The following is an 18,385-nucleotide window of genomic DNA, read 5'->3' on the forward strand; positions in this document are numbered from 1 at the left end:
CAAGATAACCGAACGGGTTAATAATTATATTATATAACGAGTATATAACACATATTATATAAAAGTGGATATTTATGCAACACGCACACACATTTGCAATGCGCGACGCATATTTGAAAGAGATATAAGATGATCATTTTAGAAACACATAAATATTTTCGTGACATTTACGTGCCGCGATCGCAATTCGCACGCAATAATTTTGCACACTACGTGACCAAAGAGCGTAACTAACTGTTTAATTGCCGGATGAGCGACAACAGATAAAAAACCGTGAACTCGAAACTTTACACTGGTTGCGTCACACACACACACACGCACACACATAAATGAACATAAACATCAATTCCGGAAAATTGATGCACGCGGAAAAAGGCACGCTCGAGTTTCCCCGTGCGACGCGACACTTCACTGAACCGAGAGACAGAGAGAGAGAGAGAGAGAGAGAGAGAAAAGCGCAAAATATTTCGCCCATTAGTTGGTGTCTGTGCGCCAGGAAGAGAGAAGAATATAAACGCGCGCGGCTCTCGACCGCATTGTCTGGCGATTCTCCAAAAGGTCGGACTGGGTCTCGCTTTTCTCCGTGCAACGTCGATAACGGGGGCACCGAGAGACAGAAAGAGAGAGAGAGAGCAACGTGAATCGCAATATTAGCGGTTTTTTCACGTTTCCTTCACGGTTGAATCTAAAATTGAACGGCAACAATAGCGAAGCCGATCAAAGCCCATTACCCTCGTTAAACGTGCACTAATAATAGTCGCTTGTAAATACGGGAGTCGTCGAAGTAACGAAACCGGGAAGGCGTACAAATATACGCGCGGAACAAAAGATTACAAGAAGGCGCAATTGGAAGTGACAAAAAAAAAAAAAAAAAAAAAAAAAAAAAAAAAAAAAAACACATCTTACAAGGATGCTCATTCAGAAAAAGAATTTTTGATCGGAAGAGAACACATCTGAACTCCATTCACGCCAGGATTTTCTATGCCGTCTTCTGCTAAAAAAAAAAAAAAAAAAATAACGGAAAAATACAACGTCGAAAGTATACAATTTATATAACGCGAATGCTAAAAATAAAAAAAAAAAAATTCATAAGAAAGGAGCGACAATACTACTAAAAATATATGAAATGTTTTTCACGAAATTGTAAACGTACTCAAACGACGGTAAAATAAAATTGCAAAATATGAAAAGTAACTACGCGTATTCCGCATATTTTGTAATTTTGTTCCACTCCTGTGAACGAATAGTTTTTTAAAAATATTTTCAGCGTATTTTTAATGTTAACGTTCAATCGACCCGATCGGGAGCGAAGCTCTCGAAATTAAGTGATACGTTAATCTGCGTTACGAGACAATCTGATTGATCATCTGGCTATACACTTTGCGCTTTGTCGAGTACACGTGCACGTATCTGATTCCAGAGAAAAGTATGCAGATAGCGCAATACCTATTATTATCTTATACCGTGTTACGGTCACGGACGTATTCCAGAATTTAATTGGACTTCCCTCTCTCTTTCTCTCTCTCTCTCTCTCTTTCTCGTCACTTCTCCATATAGCGCGAAATATCGATAAGACGAGATGTCCACTGACGCGTAACGTCGTCCTGTATTATTAAAATGCGCCAGGTGTTGCGCGTGCGATTCTTTTCGAAGGTCGCGGCAAGACGTCACGCGACGCGAAACTTTTGCAAAAGTTTTCACAAACACGACGCTATAACACAACACGACCCGGAAGAGAGAAAGAGATAGAGAGTCCCTTAGATTGGAAGGACTTGTTCCAGGACACTGCGTAACTTGGTGCAGAATTGTCGCAAACATTATATCGATTTGGACTCAATCCGAATGCGTGGTGAGAATCTCGAGAGATTCGACAGATTTTCGGCGATGAAAAGGTTTCAAAGTGATTTTGTACACCTAAAACATTTTTAATCTATAGAGAGAGATATATATATAATTTTTTGCTCCAATAAACAAGATTGATCATAAGTGAAATTGTTTTTTTCCGATGTGGATTTTCATATCTGAAGAAGACACGTTCGAAGTATCACATAATTACATTATATTTATTCAGAACAATCAAATCCGATAGATCTCAACCGATTGTTCGTTTTTCAATCAATCGGAATAAATCCACCGTCGATGTAAACAAAAAAACGAGAGCGCTACTTCGGAGACGTTCTTCTTTTCAAACATTAAAATAAAAATGGATAAAAAAAAAAACAACAAATATATTCCTCTCCGATATTTCTCTGCGCAATCTCTAGGATTAATCTCCGTGTGACGAACCTAATCGAGATAACAAGGCGAAAGAACTTCATTTCGCACGCGGAATACGCGAATGTGCGGAATGCCGTCGTCGTGTGCGTTTCCACAAGGCGAGCGAACGCGATTTGCATATTTACCATTTCGACGATAACGGTCCGATTTCTCGGAGACGCGCGCGCCTGTACGCGTTTACACGCGAGAAATTGCACGCAGGACGCGGTTGTCGCTTTCTAAGCGGTTTTTATTAGCGAAGAAACCGTCGATTCAATTGCGACAGCAAATTACACCGTGTAGCTGCGAAAACACAAAACGAGAGTGTTGATGAGACGCGCTTATCTCTCTTGACCTCTAGCGAGATCAAATTTAAATCAAATTTAATTTCGATGTAATTATATTGAAAAAAACAAATTTAAGCTTCTTTCATTATTTTCAACATAGCTTTTCTCTGTAAATTCCCTTTTTTTTTTACGTATTTTATCAATTTTTTTTCAACTCTAAAGATAGAAATTGATCGTCAATCACCGTCCGTCGTTTTTTGTTTTTATCAGATTAAATTTTCGACTTGATTAATCGTTCCGTCGCGAATTTTCTCACGTTCGAAAGTATTCGATCGCGCGGATTGATTTTGACAATCGTCGTGAAACTGTTTGCTTCAAAAAAAAACAATTCAATCTCTCACTCGGCCCGGCTTAGAAATTGCGCGGTGTATAAACCTCCTTTCTTTACACGCGTGTATGCGTGTGTGATCTTCTCATTAACATGTTTGAAAAAAAAAAAACCAACCCCGAACACACGCGAATACGATCGCGTGGTGCCGGGCAATTAGTCACTGTCGCAAGACAAAAAAAAATGAAATGTTTTTCCATCGAGCAATTTTCACGTGCACGAGCGGTTAGTTTATACGCGCCCACACGTTCTCTTCGCTCGAAACTTCGAAGAGTTATCTTTATCACTGCCGATCGAACGGAAGATATTCGCGAAGTTCGCCCATCTATCAGCCGAGCAAACTTTTGTATTTCGAAAAGGTCATCGCGACGGGGTCAGCGCTAAAAATGCTGCGAATGTCCCCACAAAATTTTTCAGGTTTGAATTTCTCAAGCAGCTCTTCCGATTTGATTTTGTCACCCGATGGTCGTCACGTAAAAATCCCGCGATCATCATGTTTTATTCATCGGTTCTTACGCGTTTCAACCGAAGCTGCAGGCGATTCGACGCGTAAAGATTTTTATCGCTTAACGTCCGGACATTATGGACACAATGATCGGTCGATTAAGTCTGTCTTTCTGTCCGCCGGGGATTTATTAATGTTCGAAAGGAGGACAAAAACACGCGCAAAGAACAGGGTTTATCGCGGGATATTCCGTCGCGACTAAACGCGATTTGCATCGGCGAGCAATCTTCGATGCGGAATCACTCGAGAGCGTCGCAATTTCGATAAAACAGAGATCTCGATCGCGAAGAGCAAAAAAACAAGAAAACTGAGCAAGACAAAATGTTCTCCATGCTAAACTTTTTGATCTCGGCGCGAATACGAGCGAAAAAAAACAAGCGATCGAACGCGTATTCAAAAAAAAAAAAAAAAAAAAAAAAAAAAAAACAGCAGGCAAAGTTGAACGTAGATTTGTTTTTTCGCACAATTTTTTCGAACATGAAAAGAAAACATCGCGCGCACGTCAGACTTAAATATTTATGACACATTACATCAGAAAAAAATAAAGAAGTGATAAAATATGCACGCGAGTATACCATCTCGCTTAATCGAAAGACGTAGTTGTTCATCTAAAAAAAAAAAAAAAAAAAAGAAGAAAAAAGAAAAACCGCAAGACATAAAATATGCAGAACTCGATAACTCGGAAGCTCGCTCCAAGAAATTGTCGAACAAAACGATCGTATCTCTCTCCCGATTATTCCGTTCTAATGTTCCTCCATTTTCGTAATAACGTACTTCGTAATGGCCGGCAGATAAGTTATTACAAAACGACTTCGTATTATCCGGCTTTACGATTTTTGCCGCGCGATTGTCTGTGTGTTTTCCACTTCGGAATGTAATCCACTCTTACGGACGATATATCGCGTTTCGATTTCGAAACCGAGCTGATATCGACACGCTAACGCGAGTTTCCAAGATGGAAATTGCCACCGCAATTGCACGAAGGAACGAAGTAGAGAAGGTTCACTTCAAAGTGCGCGATAAAGAGCAGATAGTGTTACGTATTGACACCGCGGTATCGATCGGACATTTTTTTACAAAGAAGCGGCGAACTCGGTCCGCGTCGGTAAATTGTTATTAAATTAACGCGAATGTTAAAGACGCCGATTTCTCTCCGCGACGAGATCGACGTCGTGACAACGTTTGCGCCAAAAAAAACCTTCGTCATCCTCCATTAGAAAAATTGAATTACTCGCATAATTTTACACTTCGAACTAAGTGACGATGATAAAAAAAAAAAAATAGCATGTTCTTTTAATATTGGCGGAATAAATACTCAACATCTTGCGTTGATTTTCCCGGCTCGTACGAGACATTTATCGAATCGAAGGATCGTAAAACTAATGAGCGTGTTCGAACGCGCGAAGAGATCGGGACAATGGGAGAGACAGCAGGCGTCGGTGACAAAATAAATGGTTTAAACTCCGCAGAGCGAGTTGGATTGTAATGTGTCATTTGATACTCGCGACGGAAAACAAAGAGTCCCGGGGCTTCATCGCGATATCGTGTGTTTCCAATAAAGCGCGTAAATACACAGACAGTACGCGTGGCGTCTCGGCGCGAGTTTTGCATCGAAGGTTCTCTCTCGGAAATCTCTCGAAGCCATCGTCGAACGTTATTGGTCGTTACAGTATCACACCGATCCCACGCGATGAAAAATAATAACGAGATATCTTGTAAAGGTTGTGACCATGTTAACCTTCGCCCGCGTACATAGTCAACCGTATCTTATTCCGTCTTGGAAACATTAATGATATCGCAACACATCGTCGCACAGCTAAACTATCGATCACATGTGTATTTCACAGAGAAGACAAACATAACAATTAACTGATTTGAATTAAAAGTAAAATCGTAAAGTACGCGGCAATTGATACGAGAGAACATAGTTTTTTCTATTTGACGACCGCGAGAGATACTCGTATAAAAACTTAAATTAAACCAACCAATCAACAGATAACGATTCTCCACATTGGACGGGAAGATATTTTCTTCGTAAGAAAATTTTTTATGTATATTTTTTTTCTCACCCCGAGAGATTGATATTAAATATAAACTCTCTCGGTTGCGTCGAGAGATAGAAACTTTGAAATCTGCTTTTTATATAGCGGACGCTGACGTTTGAATATTATTATTATATTAATAGGTCGACCCTGTTTACCGTACCGTGTTCCTGTGGAAAAAAATAAAATAAAGTATAGGCAATTAATCAATTGAGAACCCTGCCCGATACAAACGAGGCACGTAAGCACCACAAGTGTACGTGTGTGTGTGTGTATGTGTGTGTGTGCAGTTACACGTGTACGCGCGTCTGCACTCGACCTCCATAAACCGTTCGATACTCCAACTTGAAACTTCAACCAACGAGTGTCCTCATCATCTCTTTTTTTTCTCTTTCTCTCTCTCTCTCTCTCTCTCTCTAGATGTCTTCCACCTTTTTTCATTAGCTTGCATTTTATTTTTCTCGCCTCCCGGCCCAATTACCGCTTCTCACATCGCCGCCTCTCTTGACTGCATTCGATCGAACAACTGCGACTGAATTATTGCTGTGCAAAAAAAAAAAAAAGAAAAGTGTCACAAAAGCGCGGTCACATGTCGCGTTTCTCGCGGATATTACCGGACTTTTGTCAAAATGCGACAGAAGAAAATCGTGTATTTCAATTGAAGATGTTCCATTTGACGTTTCTCTCTTTCCGATATTTCGCGAGCCTTGAGGTGCCAATAAAATCTATCGCGGGATCGTCCTCAAACACGTGCGGTGGCACGCGTTTGGAATCTTGGCAGAGCGCTCGGCTCGTTAAATGAAGAAAAATAAACTAGAGATGATCGCGGGAATGAGAAGCGATCGCGAGAAACAGTGGCGGGTCTTCAGAACCGAGAGAAAAGTGCATTAAACACCGAGGTCGAGATGATAGTGAAGGTTGTTTCGTTTCAACGGCGAAGCTTTCGCGAAATGGACGAAGTGAAAAACACATTTAAAACGCCGTCGGCCGCAAGATTAGATTGTATGGTCAGCTGGACCAGCATCGCGTCTGACGTGCGGCCTTGTGACGAAAAGACAAGAATAGCGGATTGCTTTTTATTAAATAATACAGTTCTTTCGCTTTCCGTTTGTGAATCTGAAATTATTTTAGAAAAGTTCTGTACAAAACACGGGAACAATTTCTAAATCGAACGAAACAAATAATCTAAACTTAGTTCTTGATATATAATTATAAAATAAGAATTATAATATAAATTAAAATAAAATTTCAATTGTAATTAAAAGTTCGTGAAAATTTTTGTCGATAAAAAATCGCATCTGTAAAGAGAGTATTTGTGAAATTAGCTCGAGTTAAGTAAATGTAAAACATAAATGTGTGAAAACACGTCGCAGTGACTGGGATGAACTGAGAAAGGACCATTTGTTTATTTTACATTGCGGTTTGAAATATACGTGTTATCTCACTGTCATTTGGCAATTATATAGAGAATGCGGCACATTTCAAGATGACACGTGGCGATAAACGAGGCGACAATGACAAGCCGTCAGCAAAATTGTCTCGCGTCGGGACAATTTTATTTTTCACACAGTATCCTCTTTATCGAGTTTTATCACTTCACGAAGGCCTCGCTCGCGTCACGATAAAAATCATTTTCTGAAAGTGCTCTTTGCGAAGTGTGTTACGGCGCGGCGCTATAGATCTCGCTCTCGACGCTTCCATCTTCGTAAAACCGCCGCGAAATTAAACAAAAGTGTCTACTTTCAAACTGATTAAATTCTACTTTCGAATCGCGTCACGCAGATTTTCCGACCGGTCGCGTAATTTCCCCGCCGAAACGCGTCATTTCTCTCGCAATCTACAGTCGGGGGTGTAAGATAATCTTTTCATCATTTAGAATGTTGTATCGACGAAACTTCACGTGGGAGGAACATTTACGCCTCCGCTTGTAGCAAAACTGTAGTCTTCCCGCAAAATGCGAGGAGAATTTAATGACCAACCGTTGTTTTACATTTATTCCGATTTCGTAACAAAGTTTTTCGCTGTCAATTAAAAGATATCCACAATCGCGCGATTTATGCAAATAACTGGCGCGTGTTATAAACGCGCCTTTCAGCGTTAATAAAATTTTGAAATACCGTGAAATATTTGTGCGTCACACTGTACATACATATCGCCCGATCGGTTTTAAGCAGCTTCGCGCTCACAGCTTGCGCGGATGTGTGGGTGCGCGCGCGCGCGCGCGCATACGTGACACGTTCGATTAAAATATCACCACGTGGTTTGTGGCAAGACCAAATTAATTTCTTGTCAACGACGAAGCGATCCCCCGTGAATGACAAGAGCGACCGGGATTAACTTGTAACGTAGTCAAACAAAAGTTTTACTCAACTTCGGAAATTGTTCTTCGGGTTACAAAGCCACCTTTCATAAACTTTTCAGTTTCCCGAGTTAAATTCGCATACGCAAAATTTATCCGCAAATTTACCCCAAACAAGTTTCCGCGCGCTTCGTTTCGCGAAACTCGTTGCGCAAAAGTTCCCTCGCGGATCTGTATTCAAAAAATTGAGTTTTATAGAAAAAGGATTAAAAACAACAAATTGAATTTTCACATTAAAAACTTCTTTTTCTCTCTTTCTTTCTCTCTCTCTCTCTCTCTGTCCGCGGATTAAAATCAATCTATAAATATCTGAAAAATATTTTCCACCGAGGAAATAAAGAAAAGACATTTACAGACTTCGGCGAGATGTGTGGAAGGGAAAATTGGCGGGAAAAAATCCGAAAAGAAGAGAAAAAATAATATAAACACACGTGCGTGACCGACGTTGTGAATGAGGCGGCGATTCGGAGCGGGAAAGTTACGACGATCGCGATATATGTAATGGCCGGCTGAATAACACACGGAGCGACGTGAGCACAAGCGCGCGATGTTGAAAACGAGCCGATGACGGGCCAGCTGCGCGACTTGGTTCGTTCGCGAGGTCGTCGTTCTACGAGCGAGAGAGGAGCTTAGCGGTACATAAACTCCTCTCCTCTCTGTGCGGCCAACGCGCAACGTTGATTGACTCTAGGAAACCCGCGCGCGCGCGCGCGCGGGTGATGACCCCGATGAAAAATTCACGTTTACGAGAATTCGCACTTTACGCGAGTGAATTTTCGGTCGGCGAGTAAACACGGCGATGGCTAAAAAAAAAAAATAGATTTTTGAAGTCGGACGAAGAGTAAAAACTTTGAGAAAAAAACAAAAAAGAAGAAACGTCATCGCAAAGTTCGAGCGATTAGAGACGGCAAATAGTGAAACTAAAAATCTGTATCGAGAAGATGGAAAAAGAAATGGGAGGTACCGAGTAGAAAACTTATACAATAATAAAACTCATCGCAAAGCTAACTTGAATTTTTCTTACAAGACGGAATCGAAGATACTCGGTTTTCAAACAATTAATTTCCGCTTATCGTTAGTTTCTGACAACATAAGGAAAATAAAAACAAGATTATTGCTGCGTTTCAAATTACTTAAAGAAAGATATCACACTCGAGAGTCGTCTGGATTTATCTCTCGTGCAACCGTAACGGTTCGAGATCCAAGGCGAGACCACCGTTCTCCATGTTGGGTGGAGACTAACCGGATTTCGGATCGGTGCGCGAGATTCGATCGCGAAAACGACGATATCGACGGTCTTCGGGCGAATGGAGGACACGTGAGAAACGTAAGTTTGGCGCGAGAAAAACGCGAAGTAAAATTGTACGAATACGCGTGCAATAAGCTCGATGAAACCGTTACGTAAGAAGATAATCGTTACCTTCGACATTGTCTCCGTTTTTTTTTTTTACGAGACAAACCGAAAGTAATTAGCTTCTCTCGCTGGTCAATAAAAATAAAAAAAAAAAAAAATCAACGAGCACTCACGAACGAACTAATTGAACCAATTAGAAGCTACTTGTTGTTCGGCAACGCTATACTAGTCCATTGTGTTCGACGTGCGAACGATTCGGCGCGCGGCGACAGACTGTTTCGATTCGCGTCGAAATCGAAACGAGAAGAAGATAACATTAGCGTTAGAAAACATCGCGGATGAGTTCGCGGCTTTTTTTTTCACGCGGCAACAACACGCCGTTATTGGCTCTCCTCGCATTTCCTGCGATTAATTAAGACTTCGCGGGTCCCGTCCTTCCTCCGCTCGATCATGTAACGTCGCGACGTGCGTCACGCGAGAAGTTTTCTTTTTTATACCGATTTGCCGGCCACGTACACACACACGTTCGGAAATATGTAGACACACACCGGGCGTCTTCACACGCATCGGGGGTTTTTAAACGTTTGTTCTTGCGTACGACCGCGAATGTCAGTCTCGGTCTCAGACGATCATTACGTATGCGAATAATAAACACGTCACGCTCTACGAAAAATATACGCGATGATAAATTTAACGTGCGCACAATGTATATGGCGTGCAATAATTGCGAGAGAATAAGGAAGTTCACGTTTGCGAAACAAATCACGTTTTCTCTTTTGATGCGACTTGAAAAAAAAAAAAAAAAAAAATCGATAAAATCTCGAGGAAGATCCAAAATAGAATTTGCTGTCTTCGATATCGTGAAAACTCGCGAAATTAATTCGTAATTCAAAGTAAATGACAGGGAGAGAGATATATATACACGGAAAAAAAAGATTTGCTAAAATAGCAAGAAATTAGTTACTATATCGTCACTCCCTACGTAATCCCGTAACTCCAAAACGCAAATTTTAGAGGAGAGCAGTTTAAAAGTTTGAAGCTTCATATAGTTTCCCTAGTTAAGGGATCTTTCGGTTTTAAATTTTTACCTTACTTATGAATATTTTTTTTTAATACTTGGTGACCACAAAGAACATGACTTTCTGAGTGTCACTATGCAATAAACTGAAAATCCCATATGTGACACTTATGTAATTATACGTAGGGAGTGACGATATGGCCAGCAAAAAAACATTTGTTAAGTTTATTAAAAGTTTTGTTTTGCCAACAAAACATTTCGTTGATGAAACAAAAAATTTCGTAGAGTCAACCATTTTTCTTGCTAACCATATAATAGCAAAACTTTTTTTTTCCGTGTATGTATATATAATCAAATCGTATATTTTTAGAATTGTTTTTCTCACTTCGAGCGCGTACGTGTTCCGGCATTGCTTTCCACGGCATTTCGCAGTCAAAAGACGTGGAAAACGAGAAATTGGAGAAGACGAGAGAAGGAGGGAGACAGAGGCGCAGGACGTTAAGGCCGCCGGAATCGCGGTCGGTATCTCTCGTCTCGTCGTCGCGGCCTCTCATCTCCGTTCGCATACAAACGTGTGCCAGTTGTTACACACGCCTGCGACGTCGGTGACCCAAATAGGACGGACCGTGTACACATACGCGATGTGTGCTAGTCCGACGAGAGAGGAGGGGGAGGGAAAGAAAGAGGAGAGGAGAAAAAACACCACCACGCTCTCGAATCTATATTAATCTCCGCGCGATAGAAAAGGAGAGGAGCGTCGCGCGCACCTCTCACTCTCGGGAGACTTTTCTATAGAGCGACCTTTCTTCTATCATAGATGTAATCTTTTTTCTCTCGCGTTCATTTATTTAACTCGGGAGACGAAATGAGAGCGCTGCTCGTCGACGTGTCGTACCGAAAAAATAAAACAAAAAAAAAAAAACGAATTCGCAAGCTCGCCGATGAACAACACGCAGCGAGATCCTCTTTTTCGGCTGAATTACAAAAACGTAATTTATATTCGATATCGAAATTCCGCGAAATTGGAATTCGGATCTGATCCGCGTCTTGTTTTTCCGCGAACTGGAAAATGAAATTTATTTATCAGTTTTGCACTCGCGACAACAATTTTGTTTTCTTTTTTTCTTTTCGCGAAACCACAATAGCGTGTATAAAATGCTCATCGAAGTTGCATCGAATGTGTGATTTGCGCGAAGAGAATATAGATAATAAATTTGAAATTCGCAATTTCCGCTGAAAAACCTAGTTTGGTTTGGAAAGTTCGCGGAAGTTCTGATTAACCATTCGACCGGAGTTGAACACAAGTTCTCTCGCTCTGCGAGAAATGCTAGACGAAAAGTAGACGAAATTCGACAATATTCGGCATTTTTTATACGAGATTAAAAAAAAAACCGCGACAAATTAAGAAAACTATTGCTCGAATTATTCGCGTTGTAAGTACAAACAAATTGCAATCGATCAAGTATTCATTACGCAAATTGTTACAACTTGGCTGGCCATTATCCGATTAGTCATTTAATTGATTAATCGTTAGCCAACTAATTTTAAACGTGAAACTAATTTCCAAGACAAAAAGTGACGCTTAACCCTCGGGTAGTTTGTCACAATTTAACACACATTTCTATATTAACGTAATTAATTGAAATATTCATCATCCAAATTGTCATTTTTTTGACGTCAGCACAAACGTCAAAGATAATTTTAATTCTCGTGAACGTAAATTTCTAACTTCGCACAACAGAGAGACGCAACTTCAAATATTTCGCGAGCACTTTTCAAACGGTCTTTCAAATTCCCTCGTGGGGGAGGAAAAAAGACCCTGATCGCATCCCGTGCAAATTATTCGACGCTTTAATGTTTTTTTTTTTTTTTTTTTTTTAATTTTTTTACCTTTTGCTGCGCCGCGATTTCGACTCATCCTTCGTGTAAAATCCTTGGACGAAGCACAGCATTATGGGTTCTCGAAGAGAACCGTACGCTTCTCCCATGCACTTCTCGTTCGCACCCCCGTCTTTTTTCTCTCTCAAAGTCCTTCGCACGAAAAATCTCGAAACTCGCGGGAACAGTTTCGATCTCTTTGCGAAATTTTCTCGCGATCGCGTTCCGCTCCCTCTTCGAAAAATTAAATGCTTCCAGCAGAAAGCACTTCCACGCGGAACGACGATTCCGATCGACTTGCACAATTCAGATTGTGTCGGTATCTTCGTCCTTGCTCGCGTTTGCTTCCACCCGATGAAACTGGACTCGATCAGCTGACGTCTTTTCCTCCTGATTTCTCGTCTCTCGGCGAGGTTTTCGATTGTTCTCGCGTAAATATCTCGCACTAGAAGCGCACGAAGAAACGCGACGTCGGGGAGTGTGTGCGGGGATTGCTTCACGACGGCGCCCTTAAGGTATATCGCCACGCGGTTGCCAGGCCAACACAACCAGGAAAGGGCGAAGCACTCGTCTAACTGCGTAACGACAAGAAGGCACGAAGCTCGTGCACTCTATCGATTCCTTCTCTCGCTCTTTCTCGCTCTCGTCGTTAGCCAAAGCTTGGCCGAGTGTCGTTGACTGCGAGCACTCTCAGCCATTAGAAACCGATCGAACCGATCGAGTTTCAACGATGTTCCCCCGACGACGACGTGATCGAGAGCAACGCGACCGCTGGGAATAATTTCCGATATCGGAAATCGCCGCTTGTACACTTTGATATAACGCGCCCCCGCGTTTCGGCGGTCTCAATATTTTCCTCTTTCTTTCTTTTTTTTTTTTTGTCTACTTTTTATTTGCTCGATCTCGCGAAAGTTGCGCTTTCGTCGTCGCTCTACGCAGTTTTCGAATTTCAATGGTTTCTCGCGTACTCTTTTCGATCTACTTTCCGATGTAGAACGAATTGTCGGATTGTGAGAGTTTCAGATGTTTTTCTTGAATTATACGACGCAAGTATTTGTATTCTCGTCGAAGTCTCTCTCTCTCTTTCTCTCTCTCGTTTAATTTAATTTTATCGCGGAATTCGGTAACTGTTTTTCACTAAGGTGTCTCCGCGATCGATATATTCGGAGTATTTAAATCCTTCTGTTCTCGATGTATATCTGTGTGGAAAGAGGGAAGCAAACTCTCGCGTTTATAATCGCTTTAATGACAATGTGTCCCTCCCTCCGATCGATCGGTCCGAAACGTTACTTCGATGACAAAATATGTTTATATTGTACAAATGAGCGACTCACACAGATTTGTCGTGCGTATTTAGCGAGGATGAGCGCGCGCGATATATCGCAACTGAGTAATTAAATCCCTCCATTAAACCCTACTCCGCGAGCATGCGCACATCTGCAGTGTCCCCTAGTTGATAATCCACGCTTTGCCGCGTGCACGACCGCGATTTATTTACGAACTGTGTCAAAAAAAAAACACACTTGCAAATTCCGACATCCGATTTCGGACAAAATGAAATTGTTTTTCGGATAATGGAAAATGAAGCGAATTTCCCCTTGAAAGACACTTCGTGAATCGTTTCGTGTTCACGAGGAAACGCCGCACACACTTTCACTTCGCGCGTTATCCGTGTCCCATATACGTCCTTTTTTTTTTCTTTTCACACGCGCGGTCTTCTAAAGTTAAAAAACCAGTGCTGTTTACCCCCGCACAACTCCCGAAGGGAGTTTACTTACTTATCGAAGATATCCTCCGCGCGTGTCATCGTCCCCAGTCGACGCGTCTCACTTCGCACTTCTCCTCTCGCCGAGGAATACCGAGAAATCCATTCGCGAGATTCTCTTCTCGAGACACGCTGTCACCACGAGCGGGAAATTATCTCCCGAAATTGTCGATCGATCGATTTCGCGGAGAATTCTCTCGGGGGCTAACCTCGGGGTTACCAGGGGTTAACGCTCCCTCTGAGACGGTCCGTGTGCGCTCGCCGCTTTCCCCGGGTGTAATGCGACACTCGCGCGCACGCTCGCCTCGGACTCTTCTTTGCCGAACTTGAGGAGAAAAGACGAAAGACACACACGCGGCACGAGACAACAACGATCTTTTGCGTGATACGCACGCAGACGACGACACGGACAAGACGTGTCTCTGTCCGACACTGGCGGGACACCGCCGATCAGCGGCGCGCGTTCCTCTCTCCACGCCGCCGTCGCCGCCGTCGCCACCGCCGCTGCCGCCGTCGCTGCCGCCGTTGCCGCTCGATACGTCCCTCTCTCTATACCGCGTTCGCCGTAACTCGCGAGGGTGACGCGACGCCATGCGTTTTCCCCCGTGCACTTGTGTGCGTACACAAAAGCCGCGGGATCTCCCTTACACGTGCGCACGCGCTCGTTAATGCACCTGCACAGACGCATCGTTCTTATGCGCCACAGGGAATCCTTCTTCCCCTTCTCACACAGCGGGGGCGAAACGCGCGCGGAAAAGTCGATATTCTAATTAAGAAAATTCGAAAGCACTTCCGGTTTAAGTACTTTCGTGTGACGTCGAAAACGACTGGGTTTTGCTGGTTTTCTTCGAAGACACGACCGGAAAGTCGCATTTTTGATGCAGCTGAATTGATCATGCGGGAAAAAAAAAACACTTAGAGAAAATGTTGGATAAATATTACGTCACCGCACACATCTGTTTCGCGAATTCCGGCTACGTTGCACATACGAGAGCGATACAATGGAATGTCTCTCGACTGTTTATTATCGAGCCAAGCAGATGTTTAATATTAATTGACTGTTGTTTTTTATGCGCTCGAAACATAGACAAAATTTCTGAGCGATAACACAGCGGCCAAGTATAATAACTATTTGCAAGATTATTTTTCACTGTGACAACGTTTGCAATCTATGCGTTCGATAAAGATTAAAATTACTTATATCATTTACATATATCGCTTGTTTTATAAAATTTGCACATTCTAAGTAAGTCCAAAGAAAGTCCCGTTAGTTACATCAACGAATCGTTGATAATATGCAGCTGATTCAGCACGCCACTATTCTCCGTACGGTATTCGATACGGTTTTGCTACACAACATTGCGAATTCCGCTTGTCACGCGGCGCAGTTTGATGCGCGGCGAAGCCTCCAAGATTACTTACATCGTACAATCGAACTTTATTTATCTATTTTTTTTTTTTCCTAGAAAAAACGACGATCTTTTCTCGCAGAACGCGCAGCGAAAATGTGTTTTATTCATCTTGAAGTAAACTCTCGTCGCGTAAAAAGCCTCGCGTTAAGTGACGCAATAAACGCGACGGCAACATTTTTTTATTTTTTTGCATGTGTTAGCGCGCGCGAACCTTATCGATTCGCGCGCGCGAGACTCTCGTCTCGCGTTCGCGAAAGAGAGACGCCGTGATTTTTCTCGAAAATTTTCTCGGAAACTTACTAGCTCTCCCTCTCGCAACTTTTCGTTATTTTTACTTAAAAACGCAAGTCGCGCGTTATGAAGTAGGAAAATTAATCTCGCGCGTTGCACGTAATATCAAGTTGATTGGGAAACTCTCGTTACTGCCGAGATTCCCAAAAAACTGTGTCGGAGATCAAGAAGCGTCAACAACGCGCTTATAATCGCGTTCCGATTACGTTCGAAAGACACGCAACGCCAGTCCGGACGATTTGGAGAAAACGCGTACGGACAAATCTAAATTCGATCTCGTTTATATTCCTCGAAACTTTGTACGTGTTCTTCTCGCATTTCTCTGGAAATCCGGGAATTAACCTTTCGCGCGCTAAACGCTGAATAATTTCAAACTCGGAAGGGATGAATATTCAACGTGAGATTACGACAAACGACTGATCAACGATAGAGAAACCAGATGACGGAGAAGCGATATCTCAAGTTGTGGATTTGCGCGCGAGTAGTGTACGCGGGTGTGTTTAACTCGTTTTTTTTCAACAAATGCGAGATTAGAGATTACGTAAGCGACGATTGTGCCTCTATCGTGAAAAAAAAAAAAAAAAAACACGACTTAAAATATAATCAATTTTTGCAACACTTGGGATGGAATTTTAGATCTTGTTCAAGCAAATATTTATCATTTAGCGCAAACGCACACTCGGCGATTAGATACACATACTTGCTCCACTTTCGCCGTTATCTTCGCTCGTAGGAAATAATTTGTAAACATACACATGACGTGCAACAACTACCGATTTTGAATCTGGTATGCGTTAACGATTTTCATATGATACGTACAGCGCATTCTCTCGACACCGGCAGCGATATTCGAACCGCTCGACGGTCCCGTTAAACATCAAGTTGAGCGGCATACAAATCTTCCTCGTTAAAGAGAACCGTTCCCACAAGATTCAATTAGAGTTAACTGGAACTCAACCGATTCTTTCCGGTAAGCCGCAAAAGTGAGGAAAATTCATCCATCGCGCGCGCGCAATCACACACACACAATCGAAATGATGAAATCCATCTCGATATGGCAAAGCGATTTACAACAAAAACACTTTAACAATAAAATGTTTTTCTTGCGCGTTCCTTAAAGTGATCTTCTAATACAAATTACCTGCTCTCGAGATATCGAATCCTCGCTCACGCGCGCAATTCTCCTTCCCCGGATGTGTCTCCTCGTCGTCGAAATCTCGCGCCGTCGCGGAGCCCACTCGATCCGCTCGGAAAACGCGACTGGCGTCGCGAAGCCGCGACGCCGTGATTCTTTTCCTCGCGCTTTTGAGGCGAGAATGAATGCGCGCGGAAAAACGCGCGCGCGGTATATATGTTCTCTATTCAGCACAGCCGTCGTTGTTATCTGCGCCCAACGGGTTATCTGCGAGAGAGTGAGAGATGCAAACGGATGTCGTCGTCGTCGTCACACGCCGACGCGCTCGCTGCAGGCGCTGCAACATCTGCGCGCGGAAGGCCGATAATCTTCCACCTCGGCGACGAAGAGAGAAGACCGCCGCGCGGATCGAAGTTCGACGCGTGTCTTTTGCGATAAAAAAGTGTGTGTCTAGTTTGATCGATAAAACTCAATTAACCGTTTATCCCAGGGGAGAGAGAGCGGCGCGCGTTAAAAACGCGCAAGCGCGCTGTTAAAAAAAACAATTGCGTTCGATTAAATAAACCTTTTCACTCTCTCACTCTCTCACTTTCTCTCTCTCTCCTCTTGCTCTCTGTCTCTCTCTCTCGGTGGACATATGACCGATCGTTTAATAACAATGTCGGTTAATCCGACGCGATTACGAGTGAATATTAATTAACGCCGCGCGCTCACTTGTACAAATTGAACTCGACATCTGGCGTGATTGTTATTATTAGGATGTTTGGTAATTGAGATGATTAAGTATCTCGGAGCAATATATTAACGTTTTTTTGTGCGCTTGCGAAAGAAGAAGAAATCGCAAAAGTCAAATATTATTTGACACAACACACACACACATACACACGTGTGATCGGATAATTCTCTCGATGCATTTTTTTTCTTTGTATTTCATGCAAAATTAAATAATAAAGTGAAAAAACACACTTTGTGCGGAAAGAATATCACTTGCTCTTGTAACAAATGTCATGTTAATATTCCAGATGTGATTAATCGTTTCTTCGCTCTCCGTCTGTATTTCAATTACTAAAATAACTCACCGAGATCTCTTTCTTTTTACAGTCGCAATAATTTACAATTTTCTACCGGGGAAAATCGTTCGCTTTCGATCACACTGTTAAACAAAACCTCAAAGTCGTCATTGCTGTTTTTTCTCGGTTCATTATTAGCAAATAACGAGACGTCGTCGAAACAAATGTAAACTTTGTGTTTTCAATGTTTCAATCGTCCTTCGTTCCTCACCTGGTAGTTACGCGTTCATGCGAGAGGAAGAATTAACTTTGTACGTGTATTTCGACACGATGATGACCAACAAGGTCACGCGCATAAACGATATTACCGCCGCAGAAATTAAAAAAAAAAAAAAACCCGCAGACATTTAATTAATCCGACAGATAACGCGACCCCGCGGAAGCCTCACGCGACATAGACGATGGGATTTGCGTCATGTCCGAATGGCTTCGTATGGTATCGTCTTTCGCCCGCTTATGTGTCATTGCCATCGCGCGCGATCGAGACCCGCAAATTAATACACCGAAAAAATTGTATTCTTGTTTTGAGGATATCCCACTTACTTTAAGTATATTTTATACTAAAATAGGCGCCAAGAAGAGTTTCTTATCTTAAGAGGAAAATCCTCTAAATATTGATAATATT

Source organism: Pseudomyrmex gracilis, unplaced genomic scaffold, assembly GCF_002006095.1.
Source record: "Pseudomyrmex gracilis isolate BER0280 unplaced genomic scaffold, ASM200609v1 scaffold_141, whole genome shotgun sequence".
NCBI lineage: Eukaryota > Metazoa > Arthropoda > Insecta > Hymenoptera > Formicidae > Pseudomyrmex > Pseudomyrmex gracilis.